Source organism: Peromyscus leucopus, chromosome 13 (assembly GCF_004664715.2).
Source record: "Peromyscus leucopus breed LL Stock chromosome 13, UCI_PerLeu_2.1, whole genome shotgun sequence".
NCBI lineage: Eukaryota > Metazoa > Chordata > Mammalia > Rodentia > Cricetidae > Peromyscus > Peromyscus leucopus.
In genome coordinates, this window is record NC_051074.1 from 22,665,594 (window position 1) to 22,680,865 (window position 15,272).

Sequence of the window (15,272 nt, forward strand, 5' to 3'; positions counted from 1 at the left end):
TCAGGGTAGGAACTCAAGGCAGGATCCTGGAGGCAGGAGTTGCTGCAGAGACCAAAGAGAGGTGCTCTTTTCTAGCTTGCTCCTCGTGGCTTGTTGATCTTGTTTTCTTATAGAAACCCAGGACCAAGAGCCCAGAGTGGCACCACCCACAATGGGCTGGGCCCTCGCACACCAACTGTCAATCAAGACAATGCAACGCAGGGTTTCCCACAGTGGCCTGGGCTCTCCCACATCAATAGTCAACAAATAACATACCATAGGCTTGCCCACAGGCCAGTCTGGTGGGACATTTAGTCAATGAGGTTCTCTCTTTCCAGATGATGCTGGCTTGTAGTTAAGGTGATGTGAGAGTAGCCAGCACAGAGGCCTAGCTCTCTGTAGTTTTCTAGCTTTCTTCTGTGCCTGAGGGCATCACCAAGTAAGAGCAATGTTGTGACCACCAGCCTTAGCCTCTTCTGGAGAAGGGACTTGGCAGAAACTGCCAGAAACTAGGCTGTTTCAAGACTGAAGAACAACAAACATCACCAAGCACTAATCCTGACAAACAGGAAGCAGCATATGGGGCTGGAATTGTTTAACAGGTATATTTACATTATTTCCTGAGTGGAAAAATTTCTGTACATGTACTATTCATTATCTCAGTTACTTCCCTGAAAAATTCGTCTTTTAAGCCCGAAAACCCAAGCAGTCCCATGGTCCTCAACCCCCATCACTAATTCTGTACCTGGGGCACAAGATGCACCACCAAAATGTTTTCTTGAATGAACAAAATGCAAAAATTATTTTTGAAAAGTACGTTCTTTACACTACCTCCTGAAGCGAAGGGTGTGGCTGAGTGAGTGCCAGAGAGCTTGCCTGGATTCAAACCTAGATACTGAAAAAAAAAAAAAAAAAGGGGGGGGGCTTTGGCCAAGGAGTGAGTCTCTTTCTATGTAAGCACTCTCTGAAAGCCAGGGTTGAGAATGGATCAGAGCCAGCTCCCTGAAAGGAAGCTCTGTGGTCACTGAGGAGTGAGGTGGCGTGACAAAGGATTTGTCAAATCCCATTGCCATTGTTTGGGAGAGTGAGACCCTTACCAAGCTGCCAACAGCTGCCTCGGAGGCTCACAGGACCCAGCATCCCATCTAGTTTGGTGAGTGAGAAAGAAGTATGCCATGTGAGGCAGGGGTCAAGAGAGCTGTGGGGGATGGGCCATCATGTCTCTTCATGTCTCTCATCATGGCCAAGGGCTGACTAGAATCTGCTCCTCCACTTGGCAGACTAATTGGCAAAGTCAGGATTTCACCTCAGGCCCTGATGTTCACCTCAGGTCCTGCAGGGTGAAAATTCTCTTTGCTGTCACTGGTGGGCGTAATGCCATCTGTATCACTTTTCTAATCCATCCTTGATGAAGGCCCCTCTCCTCTGGTCACATTAGATAGTATTGCATGCCAGAGCCTCGCAGTGAGTCAGGGCCTCAATGCTTATCTGGAATATGGTCACTAACTGGGCTAGACAAGCCACAGGAAAAATCCAGAACAGTGGTTCTCAACTTTCCTAAATGCTATGACCCTCATGTTGTGGTGACCCTAAACCATAAAATTATTTTCATTGCTACTTCATAACTGTAATTTTGCTACTCTTATAAATTTTAATTTATTAAATTAAATTAATTTATTTATTAAATTAAATTTATGAATTTATTTTCTGATGGTCTTAGGCAACCTCTGTGAAAAGGGTCTCGACCCATAGGTTGAGAACGGCTGATCTAGAGGCAATTGTGCCTTGTTGCTCTGCTCCAAGAGAATCTGGGGTGGAGGTTATATATATGCGAGGCTACCCCACAGCAAGTGTGTGACTGAAGGTCTCTCTTGGTGGGTGAGAGTCCTCCACTTGGGATTTGGGGCCAGGAACTCCCCCCACTTTGTGCTACAGTTTCCTTCTCTGTCAATAAGGATGAGTGGAGTCCACGCCACACAATCAATGGAAGCATTAAAATGACACATGTAAAGGGATTGGAAAGAAGCCAGTACACAGTAAGCAACAAATCTATGGGAGCTGTTATTATCGTGTGTTGTGCAATGACTACTGACACGGTCCATTTTCTCACTCTTCACAGCTGTCTGCTGGACAAGGTGACAGTACCTTGGGGACGGAGCTACATGGAATCAGGTTTCCTCATGGCCACCTACTTTAAGGATCAGAACGAGTGTGTTTAGAACCAGTATTTCCCTATACATATCTTGCCTGTGTTAGCAGCCGAGGGGAGGTCGGCTGTGTGTGTGATGGATGTGTGTGGACTGTTACAGTCCGTGTTTGCCAGAAGAGCTCATGCACATGCATGGCCATTTATTTCAGAGAGCAGCCTAGACAGTTCTCCTGCTGAAGTCACCAGAGCTCCTGAGAAAAAGGTGCCCTAACAGAACCCAATTGAAGCTGTTCTGCATATTATCAGGCTCTTAGCTAGCTCCCCCAAAGGGAGAGGACATGATCTTAGCTTCTATAAGCTTAGGTAGATCTTCAATTTGCCTCTTCACTGATATCTATCTATCTATCTATCTATCTATCTATCTATCTATCTATCTATCTATCTATCATCTTTCTTTCTTTTCCTTCCTTCCTTCGTTCCTTTTTTCCTTCCTTCCTTCGTTCCTTTTTTCCTTCCTTCCTTCCTTCCTTCCTTCCTTCCTTCCTTCCTTCCTTCCTTCCTTCCTTCCTTCCTTCCTTCCTTCCTTCCTTCCTCCCTCCCTCCCTCCCTGTCTGTCTATCTATCTATCTATCTATCTATCTATCTATCTATCTATCTATCTATCTATCTATCTACTTATCTATCTACTTATCTATCTATCTATCTATCTATCTATCTATCTATCTATCTATCTATCTATCTATCAGTATTGTAAACATGTCTTTTTTTCCCTACAGATCAGACCTACTTAAGGATAGTAGCCATATATGTAACATAAAACATTACATATACTATATAAGCATACACACAGGAGTTATCTATCATCTCTTTTCTCTACCCTGCTTACAATTACCTTATTATTTTATGAATAAGGGGGAAAGACCAGCTCACAAAGAAGTATTACTGTATACCCACTGGAAAGTGTCACAGTGCTAAGTGTAGGTGAGGGTGTAGCACAATAGGAACTTTCCGGTGAATGCGAACATGATTGCAAACACCGAAAAAAGAATTTGTTATTATGTAAGGATGAAGACACCCATCCTATGTGCCAACAGTAACAAGTGGATACTGTCTGTGTGCATCCCAATGGGGAAATAACAATGTACCTAGCAACATTGTTTACAATTAACAAAAGTATTACAACTTATCAAGCAGGATGCTATTTAGTAATGACAATGAATGAACTACAGTTACATACACAAACTATATAAACACAAGCCACACCAAATGAAAGCCACACACGAGACACTGGCAACATTTTCTGTAGACCTTTCTGCATAGATGGAATGTTCTACACCACTGTTCTTCAGCACAGCAATCACCAGACATGCATAGTGACTGAGTACATGGACTGTGGTTAGAGAGAGGAACTTTTTTTTTTAATTAAAAAATTATGTGTATAGATATTTTGCCTGCGTGTATGTCTGTCTGTGTACCATGTATGTACTTATGGAGGTCAGAAGAGGGAACTAGATCCCCTGGAATTGAAGTTGTGACCCATCTTGTGGGAATGAACCCAGGTCCTTTGGAAGAGCAGCCAGTGCTCTTAACTAATGAGCTATTTCTCCAGCCCCTGACTTTTAAAATATATTTAATTTCAACAACTTTAAATTTAAATAGCCATGTGTAGCCAAATAGCTACCACACTGTATGGTAGACAAGAAGAGTAAAATGCCCAACTTACAATTTCACATCGGTTACATGCTAAAATGCTAATATTTATGCTATATTGGGTTAAAGAACATGTTATTTTGCACTTATTTTTTTTGTTTCTATGCAGTATACCCATTAGCAATGTTAAAATGTTTTATATGTGGCTTATATAATACTACATATTCTATTTTTTTTTCTGGGATGATTCTTCTGAGAGGTACTCAAAATATGGGAAAAAAGAGAAAATGGTTACTGTAAGATCTTCATAGACTCTCTGTTGCTATTTCTGTCTCTCTTCTCTTCTCTCTCCTCTCTCCTCTCTCTCTTTCTCTCTCTCTCTCTCTCTCTCTCTCTCTCTCTCTCTCTCTCTCTCTGTTATGCATCTAACTCAGGACTCATGCATGCTAGGGAAACACACTATCACAGAACCATATCCCCAACCCAGTAGTCACTATTTTAGTGGGTGGAACAGTAAGCTGTGATCCGAACAAGGAACAGTGGGGTCTTGTGGGGTGCTGGCTCCTCTCTAGGTCCAGACTTGATCGGTGGTTTCATCAACCTTTGCTTTATAACAACATGCTCAAGAGTCTACTTTGAAGATATTATGCCATGTGAAACACAAGACAAGAGAATGGAAGGGCAAAGAGTGTGGGACTCTGCTCGTGAAGTTCCATGGTGGGAAACTACACAAAGAAATAGAATGGGCATTACTTGGGGCTGGGCTGAGGGAGGAATGGAGAGCTCTTTAGAAACTCCATGTAGAGTTTTGAATTTGCAGGATGAAGAAGAGAGTTCCGGAGATGGCTGGTGGTGATAGTTGCTCAGCAGTGTGAGAAGGCAAATGTTCTGCTGTATGTGGTCCACACAACTCAAAGACAGCATGGCCGCACTTAGAGCACCCTTCCTCCATTCTCTGCTACAACCCCGATCTCCATGGCAACAGCCCCTTCAAGGATGGAAAGGACATTCACAGACTTCCAGCCTTAAGAGCCCTTTGCTGGAAAGATCTTCCCGACATGGGCTTGCTCCCTTTCTCTGGTGATGTACAGGCAGTAGTAGCAGGGACTCTAGCTTGCTAAAGGAGAAGTCATACATTATTGATGTCCATTTGCTAGAAATGTCTAAGAATTAGAAAAAGGTTATGAAGTATTCTCTCTTTCAGTGTTAAAGTAAGTGTGAACAGCGAGAGTTGAACCTACCCGCCAGGAAGATACAAATGTTCCTTGGTATATATTTTGGATCTGTCTCAGAACTGCATAAATACCCAAATCAAATGGATACTTATATTCTTTCTATAAAATGTCATACTCTTTGCATATAACCTATGCAAATTCCCCTGCATACTTTAAATTATCTCTGTAGGGTACAATGGAAATGTGAGGTGAATAGTTGCTCTCTCATATTGTTTAGGGAATAATGACAGGAAATAGGCACTGATTCAGTACAAACACGTTTCCCCAAAGATTTTCAATCTGACATTGGTTGACTCTGTGGATGTGGTACCTAGTGATATGGTGAACCAACTACACATTAGCAGTGAGGATGGGCTACAGGAGCCAGTCTACAGAGAGCACAGGGAGGTACTTCACCTTGCAAAGCAAAGTCGTCATCATGTGATTATGTTTCTTGGTGACTGTGGGTGTGCTAGTTAGTTCTAATTGTCAACTTAACCCAAATTAGAATCACCCATGAAAAGGGCCTTGAAGAATGACTGTTAACATCAGGTTGGCCTACGAGTATGTGATGATGTTAATTGATATGGGAAGACTGAGCTTGGGGTGAGTACCACCGTTCTTTGGGTTGGGGTCTTAGACGCTATGGAATCAGAGAAAAAGAGATGAGCATGAATAAGCATGCATGTGTTCACTGCTTTTTCTTCTCTGCCCTTGACTGTAGATGTGCCTGGCTGTTTCACTTCCTGTTGACTTGATTTCTCCACAAAGACAGACATATGGGGACGCAGGACTACGGGCTAAAGCTAAACTTTTTTTTTTTTTTTCACCAACTTACTTTTCTCAGGGTATTTTTTTTTTATCATAGTAACTGAAAGGAAGCAAGTTAATCCCCCATCCTTCTGTAGGCTTGTGTGAAAAGCATCCTTCCTAAACAGCAATGCAAGAATTAGGAAAGCATCCACCACCCACACAGAGCCATTGAAAGGGGCAATGTGAGGGACACTCCTAAGTCCAAGGCCTCTGTCCCCTGCTGCTGGGATACTTAAGAAAGATGCAGCACAGACACTGTGGCTTCCAGAATCTTCCTTGAAGTCTACTAGTCAGTGAGCTGTAAAGTCAACATTGACTGTCGGGAACAAGCAAGTAGGATGCATCGCCAGATTTTTTTTTTTCAGTCAGATGTATATTGAGATGAATATATTACAACTATTCTTTAGGGAAACTCAGTTATTCTCTGGGATAATCTTGAAGTTAAGTCATACCAAATGTTTATAAGGAAATGCCTATCAGACATTTCTAGCATGTAACAAATACTAGAGTCATCCAGGAGAAAGAACCGAAGACACACTGAGCCCCCATGGACAGTCCCTGTTCTGAAGGCCATCAGCTGGGCCTTTCAGGGGAGCCTTTCTAGGCTCAGGATCTGGGTAGGATTGTTGAATGGAGGCAGTGGTTTGGAGAATTCCACTGTTCATGTATAAAATTTGGGAAACCCAGTGGGATCTGTGGCTACCAGGTATTAGCTGCAAAAGTGATATGGTCAATACTTCAAGGACTTGATATTTCTGGAGGTCCCAGCTAGTTGATTTTAAGATGACTCAAACATTAGCATTATTAATGCCAATCTAAGTATCTACCCCAGCATGAAGGCTTTTCTCCTGGTTATTCTAAAGCTCTTTTATGTTCTTATTTTGTGTTGAATGAAAATATCAGCATCTTCAGAATCCCAGACATTGTCATTTGAATGATGACCTTGACCTCAACAGAGGACTCAGACAACTTTGACTCTGCTGAGCTTTGGTGAGGAGGAGCTGACATGGCCTCCTCTCACAAGAGTATTGGGAAGATCAAGTATGGTCATACACATCAGTTCCTGGAGCATGGCCCTGTTCATTCCTGTATTAGTCAGATTTTCATTGCTGAGACCAGACACCTGAGAGAGCATCTCGAGGGAGTAAGTTCCAAAGCTTCAGAGGCCTTAGTCCATCCCAGTGTGAGAGAGTAAGGCAGAGCAGAGCAGACAGGAATACAGGGAAGGCCCGGGGCAAGAAACAGCACCAAAGGCGAAACCTGCAGTGGTCTACTTACTCCACAGGGCTCCCCTCCTCGCCTTCACCACTTCTCAGTAATGCCACCATGGTATTGTAGACTCCATCAAGGGTCACATCTATCCACTGGCTATATTAGAGTCCTCAGGATCAGTCACTCCCCCAGGTCCATCAGCTGGGAAACAAGTTATTTCCTGTAACAGTTCCTGCCATGAAGAGTCACCTCTTCTATGTGAATAAATGCGCCATTCTAGCAGAAGTTGCATAATACGATTCAGGTCACTGAGAGCAGGAGGTGTACTCAGAGAATAGCCAAGCTGGGTGAACTAATGACTCCAAGCAGCCACTCTCTTGGGGGGTGGGGGACAGGAACAGGGGCTAATTTTAAAGGGAAAGAGGAAAAGGTCTGAGTCATACTCATCAACTCCCACATCCGAATCCCCAGGCAGCTGCTCAGTAATGTTTCTCATTTCTGTGCCATGTACCACAGGGCTGAAGATCCCAGACTCTGGAGCCAGAATCCCAGAGTGAACCTCGGCCTGTCACTTTCTGGTTGTGTGACCCTGCACAAGCAAACTTAATTAGTGCCTTGATTTCCCCGACTGTAAAATGGGAGTAGTAATCCTGCTGACATTTTACAGTGTGAAGATTCAGTGAGTTAATATAAATGTGTTCAAAAGTGTCAGCTATACGTAAGTGAGTAAAAGCTAGTAGTCACTTTCAGGACTGTAAATGACACACCGTAAGACCAGCTCATTTGTCACCTGGCCTATTTCGTCTCTGACTCTCTGTCAGATCTATGCTGACGGCACCTTTTCTAAAAAACAGCCCCCACCACCACCGCCACCACTTTAATCATTCAGTGGCATCAACAGTGAACTGAGCAAAGGTGGATCACATAAGCAAAGGACTGTTAATACAGTCATTAAAGGGGATTGCTCTGGCTTTAGTTTATTTACCTGGGAACGCAGAGTGAAGAAGAGCAGGTCACAAGCCAGCACATCAAATGCATGTATGTGTAGTTTGCCCTCCTTATCTGCCTGCTCCACAGCCACAGACGCAGCCAAATTGAAAATATTAGAAACGTGCGTTTGTGTTGAATCAGACAGATTTCTTTTCCTGTGATTATTCACTGAACAACACACTGAAACATCTCTTCATCCAGCATACACTCCTTGTTAAGTATGATAAATAGACCAGAGATTAAGTGTCACTGTTAGGAGGTATCCCTACATGCCATTATGCCCTCCTCTCTGAAACGGACTGTGTGCGCATAGCTAGACACAGTGTGGCAACTGGAAGGAGGGAGTTTCTCTGAGATTTGATGTGATTTTACGTACTGCAGCTGTCTACATGCTTTATATTGTCGGAATAATCAGAAAAAAATGCTGACTCTGTTTTTATTAGAAAACAAAACCAACAGAAATGAAAAAAATTAAAACAAACAAACTAAAGAAACAAAGCCAGTAACTCATGGCTTGGAGAGAAAAGCCCAGGGTAAACTTAAACAAATGTTAGCAGGATTTCTATCAGGAAGATGGCGTGCTGGGTCATTTCCTCAGCTTTACTGTACACGTTTTCTGTAACTCGTGTGCACTACTGTTTTAATTAGAGACAAAGAATTTATTTTCCATGCATGCCTGGAATCCAACTAAAACACGAGTAGTATTTACATTATCATCACTGCTCAGTGTTCTCCATCATGAAATTAACACACTCAGCTGCTTTGTGAAACTCAATCTGCATAAAGAATGTGATTCCCCCAAAAACTTTAGCTAGAGAAACCGGGGCAAATGCTTCAAAATGTCCCCAAACTACATTCTAGCTTCCCATATAACCCCCAATATCAATCTCATTCCTGATCTCCTTTGATTTCACCTGAGTACATGGCCTATCTACCCATCAGCCACCTGTCCATCTATATGTCTCTATATGACTCCTTTATCTGTCTGATTCCATATTCCATCCAGGTTTTGGGTTGGTCAGTTACTTTCCTTGAATGTACCCTTTCTCACTTGGGGTACTGATCTGTTAGGGTAAGAAACCGCCTCATGAAGACCGGGTTTATAAAAACTATCACTTCTCATTACCATTGGCCTGCGCTTTCTACGTGTACATGTCCCTGTGTGCGTGGGAGGTGTGCCCTGTGGTGTTGAAGCAGGTCTACACGTGTAGCCAGGAAGGAGACGGGAGCGGGAAGGAAGGATCCTGAGCAGAGGTGCCAGGATACAGTGGACAAGGGGAGTAGGTACCTGTGCTCTCCAGCACAATGGTGGCAATGATCACTCCCAACAATTTATATTTTGCCAAGACCTGGAGGAGACGGTGTCAAAGTTCCCTGGTAAACTCACCACTGCAGGATGAGAAAGGCTAGTTACCCCATATTATGTGTATGTGTACTGGAGAGTCATACTCTACAGCTACCAGTATGTAGAATTACTATGTATCAATGGAAAGAAAAAGAAAAGCTTCAGAAAACTGTCAAGGGCTTAAGGGAAAAAAATACTAAACAAGTAAAACAGGTCTTTATGCCTCAAAGCCTCCAAACATGGTATTTATACCCCTTTTTTAAAATCAAATAACATTATTTAAAAATATCCCAAAGTAGCTACAAATGTTTTCACGCTTTCCTATTATACAGAACAATATTGGTAATGGCTTTATAATTTTAACCTCTGTGTGATCAGATATTCTCCCAGTGGCAGAAAAAGAGCCTGAAATTTACAAGCTTTCATCTCTAACCAGTTCTCTCTCTCAGCTAAATATTGATGACATAGTTAAGTTAAATATTGAATCAGAATTATAGTGACCTAAGTAACATCCGGCCTCTGAGAGGCAACTCGAAATTAATTGAATTCCCGGTGACTTCTGCAAAGCCTGGCTTTGCTCCTTCTTTGGTTACATCTGGCCAAGGACTCTGGGGCACCCATGGCAAGGAACAGCCTGTGAAAGGGGCTGGGGTGAGCATCACGTGGAAGGGTGCTTGGCATGCTCCCCATTGCTGATTCCACTTGTTTCCCCCAGACACAAAGCTCTGAGCACCAGGAGGTCATGCTGGGTTGGACTGCAGGGGTCTCTGTATGAAGATCCCCTCTTGCTGTTGGCTGACTGGTACCTCTCCTTGTCTGTGGCTTCTCCACTTACCTCCTCTGCCAGTCTTACTCTGTACTGTTCAGAACCTTCCAGGGATCCCTGACTCCAGTTCTTGGCTTTTCTGAGTTTTAACCCACATCTTCCTGAACACACTGCCTCAACCTGCACGGTCTGTCCACCTGAATTTAATGCTAAAGGATCCTGTATTCCAGTTCCTTCTTGTCTAACAAAACACTTAGTTCCTTCCTTCCCTTTGCCCTGGTTTTCACAGCCGAGCCAGAGGATGACAACCATAAATGGTCTTTACAGACCTGCTGGAGTTGCTCAATTAGCAGAGAGAGAAGAACTTGGCTCCGATATAAAAATCCTGGAGAAGAGGTCTTCAACCCGGGCCATCAAAATTGGGTTTCTGGTTAATGCAATCTGGAGGGGAAGATGAGGTCACGCAGCCCTCTCTTGGTTACTGACGAGCACATGCACTGGGGAAGCAGGGCTGGCTCCAGCAGAGGCAAACTCAGAATGGACCTTTCTGCCCCTCCCTAGTGAGGATATGCTTGCTGCCGCCTTCAGCACCAAGTCAGTCCCATCGGGACTCCAGCTCCACCCAGCCTCCGTATGTAGGCTGGACATGACGCGCTGTTACAGCCTCCCCTCCCCTGGGTGGGCTCTGGGGTCTCCATGTGCTCTGTGTGTCTCCTCCACAGACTCTCTCCACTGTGCTCCTCTCTTCCTATCCGACGCCTCCCATCTGCCCCGTGATTCACTAACTCATTGCTGGCACCAGGCTCCTCTCTTACCATCCCCTCAGAACAGCCCCTTTAACTGTCCATCAACGGCTCACTTGAATGCTACAGCATCTCCCCAAACTACACAGCTTCCCACGTTACTGCCAAGCGCAAGCCCGTTCCTGATTTCTCCTTCAGATTCGTTCTCATCTGAGTACGGAGTCTGGCCATCCACCAGCCTCCCTTCCATCTGTCTGACCCCCACATTCTATCCAGATTTGATTTTTTGGGGTGAGTTACTTTGTTTGAATTTACAACATACATTTTTTCACTTGGGCGACTGAAGATCTCTTAACTGATTTTTTTTTTTTCTGATCGATTTTCTATTTCACAGTTTGATCAAAACTTGCCAATGCATGTTTGACCAACAACCAATTCTCATTTAGTGAAATTCCCTTGTTTGTCTACTAAAGAGTAAATGCCGTAATGTGCTCGAGGATGTGGTTTGGATTCTCCCCCTCCTTCTCTCTTTCTGCCTTTTAACTCTCACCATCCCATTCCAACCACCCAGCTTTTCTTCAGCTCTCAGGTTCCCCCACCCCCTGTGTGGCAGCATAACAGGTTGGCTTACATGACATCCCTCTGCCTCAGTCTTTCTCTCCTTAACCCTTCATCTTGTCAGGTTCCATGGCACACCCTGAGGGAGGCCTTCCCACACCTCAAATAAGTCAGTCTCCATAGATCAAGCTTTAATGGAATCACGGTTGTGCCCTTAACTTGTATCTCACTCATTTGGGTAACCATGTATCATCACATGACTCCTTCCACAGCTCCCCCAACTTCTGTCCTGGGACTGTCAGGTTCGTGAGGATAGGAACTCTGTCACCTTTTGTCACTGTTAATTACCCCAGTGCCTTGCGTCTGAAATTCCCCTCCGACCTCTCTGCTCTGGCAACACTGGCTTCCTGTTCTCACCTTGTGGACACTGCTATCTTCATCCTCTGCGTCAAGCTCTGGCTTGCATCATCATCTCCCAGGAAGGTTCTCCTGGACCACATTCTACAAACTGAAACTTGCACCCCATACCATCATCACCTTCCCTGCTCTGTTTTCTCATCCCAGCATCTCTTTGCAATGCACATTCTATATTGTGCTCCTAGTGACTGCCCAGGCTGCCCTACAGCCATACCATCATCCTGTTTATCTGATGCCCAGCTTGGTCTCTGACATCTACAACAGGGCCTGGTTTATTTGAAGCACACAGGTCAATGCAGGTGGAGAGAGGGATTTCAGCTCGGCTCAGGACCAGACACACGGTAGTTAAATATTTATTTGTTGAATAAATGGCAAAGAAGAAGGAGAGAGAGAATCTGCCTGGGAATTCGGTGCCTATGGATTCTGGCTCCTTCTCTTCACTACCAGTACCCCATAATGGGGAGCAGCTGCAAAGGGGCTGCCTCGTTAGCTGGGAGATTTGGTGTTTGCCTTTGCTTGGAGTTAATTATAACTGGGAATCATTGAGAGGATTAGAAGGGCTTCGTCTGTGTGTGTGGTGGTGGTAATGGCGGATGGAATGCTAGCTTCGATTTGGAAAGGGCTTGCTTAGCAAATTTATAGTGTAAATAAAGGAAAAGTTTAACTTACTTAAGAGCAAAGCCAATAAACAGTTTTGAAGCGCCATTAGCACCATTTTATATGCAAACACTGTTGCGAGACAATGAATGTGATCATTACAAGCTTTTTTTATGTTCTTTGGAAAGCACTGCTGAGAATCTCTATGATATGTACACTGAATCCCACAATTCCTCATGCCAAGAGGAGGGGCTGTCCACAATGCCTTGGCTCCAGGAGGCAGACATCTCAGTAAGGGGAACTGGCCTTTCTGCGTTTATATAAATCTTTAGGGAGACAGAATGCCAACTGCCGTCCATGCCTACGCCTTATATACATGTGATATACACATGGGTTAGGTTAGGTAAGGGCTCTTAGCCTCTGCACATCTTCCATAAAAAGTAAGAGTTACCTCCCCTCTCTGTCTCACACACACAAACACATGCTCACACACATTAATGAAGCAGTTTCTAAATGGTACTACTCACACTAGTAGAAAGCAGTCTGGTGGATTCACAAAAATGGCTGACGGCGCTCACTCTTGGGTGCCCTCCTCAGTGACCTAGCTCTCAGATCACATGGTCTCACACAGATACGGGGCAGAGGCCATTGCCTGGTGCTTCTCCTACTCACAACAAAGCTAGTGGTTTTTCCTCATGCATGTATGGTATGGAAATCCCCAATTCACATCGAGTCCATCACTGGTTCTAAGGACCCGGATGCTCTATTGTAGCAGCATTTCATACCGGGCAGATGGTTCAAGTGATCAATGTCTCGGGGTACGCCAACACAGAGCCCCGGGGATAGTTACACAACCAGCTCGTCTACAGACTTGCTACATCATAAATATATGATACACAGTCATATAAAAATATGCTTGCGTAAACAACGAGTTACAAATGACAGACCAATCTAGGGAGATTTTAGAAAATGTAGCAAACTGGAAGGAAAGGCAGCTGTGCACTGAGAGGCATCTGAGAGACGGAAGGATGGGGGGAGACTGGACAGAGCAGCTGGAGCAGGGGAGTTTCTGTGTGACTGTCCCTGGAGAGGCACACAGACAGGGCAATCCGAAGTGGAAATGCTGAGAGAGGACAAAGAGGAGACAGGATGGTGGGTACCCAGGAGATAGACAATGTGACATGCAAGGCCACAGGCAGCCAGGTCACACCGAGATGCACGCCACCGCCCTGCCTGTGCAGAGCTAGCTCACTCCCTGGTCACAGGGAAGGGGACCATTGAGGAGCACGGTGGCACTGTCCTGGGAAGCCCCAAACGTCACAATACAGATCTGCTCAGTCTTTGTGTTTTTATTTTAAATGACCCTGTCATCTTTCTAAGCCATAAAAGAATAAGACAGGAAGGGCTTGAGAGGTGGCTCAGTAGTTAAGAATACTGGCGGCTCTTCCAGAGGACCTGGGTTCGATTCTCAGCACCCACGTGGCAGCTCACAACTGTCTGTAAACTCCAGGGAATCTGATACCCTTGTACAGACATACCTGCAGGCAGAACACCAATGCATATAAAATAAAGAAATCATTAAAAAAAAAGAATAAGACAGGAGCAGTGATGGTGAAAAGATACCTTCCCCCACCACAGGGAGCAGTGACGTCATTTTAATATTTGCTTCACTTGTACAGCACGTAATGCTCTCAGAAAATTATGACACGAAGGAGGTTCATGGCTCACCCAAGATCACTCAGACAGAAGCATGATGGGATCCCAGATTCTGTCTCCCAGGCCCAAGGCCTCTGTTCTTCTGTCTTTCTGATCGCTGCTTCTCCCTCTAGCTTCCCCTCGGCCCCAGCAGGGCTTCAACAATATAGTTCCACTTGACAGCCGGAGACCTGCTATTCCCTGCCTACCTTGGCCTGTCTGACTCTCAGGCTGGAAACCCCGGTGTCAGCAAGATGGAGGTCTGTTCCACTTCTCAGTGTATCTTCCGCAACACGGTCTACAGCCAGTCCTTCTGCCACAGCCCTGTCCTTTCCCCTAGTTGTATGGCTTTTAAAATAGATGCTTCAAACAGTAACTTTCTCTTGGGGCTGGAGAGAGGCTCGAAGGGTAAGAGCAGTGGCTGCTTTTTTAGAGGAACCAGGCTTGATTCCCAGCACCTACATGGATGTCCACAACCACCTTTAACTCCAATTCCAAGGGGGATCCTATGCCCTTTTCTGGCCTCCTCAGGCACAAGGCATGCATGTGGTGTATACACATGCAGACACAAACAGACACACACACACACACACACACACACACACACACACACACACACACACTCCTATCTCACGGTGTCCTTACAGAGAATAAACAAGTTATGTCTGTGTAAACTGTTGAGTGGTGTGCAATGTAGTAAATGCTAGCTTTCATAGGTTAACATATTCCCAGTCACAAGTGCTCAAAATCAGAAATGGGTATTTTGGCGTTCTGGAATACCTCATGAATAAATACACACATGCACATACATGTATACACACATACATGTAGATGTAGGTACACACAAAGACACACACACAGAAACACATACACACATCCATACATATTCACAAGATCTCTTGGGGAGAGTACCCAAGCCTACGGCAAATTTCTTTTATATCTCACACCCACCCTGTATGTACAGGCTAAAGGTATTTTTATATAATTTTAAAAAATAGTTTCCTGCTATGGAATCATTTCATGCTATGGAAATTTCTGCTGGTGGCATCTTCTCATGCTCAAAAAGGCTCAGATTCTGAATGTCAGATTTCCAGAATAAAGATGCTCAACCTCAGACACGTGCCCCTCATTATTCGAAAATATT

The 15,272-nt window shown here is 44.5% G+C and overlaps 1 protein-coding gene across 1 annotated transcript in view; it reads right to left on the minus strand.

The window, feature by feature from the left end:
- Ptprm (protein tyrosine phosphatase receptor type M) overlaps positions 1-15,272 on the minus strand; it is a 968,046-nt gene that overhangs the window by 121,498 nt on the left and 831,276 nt on the right. The window lies entirely within an intron of this gene.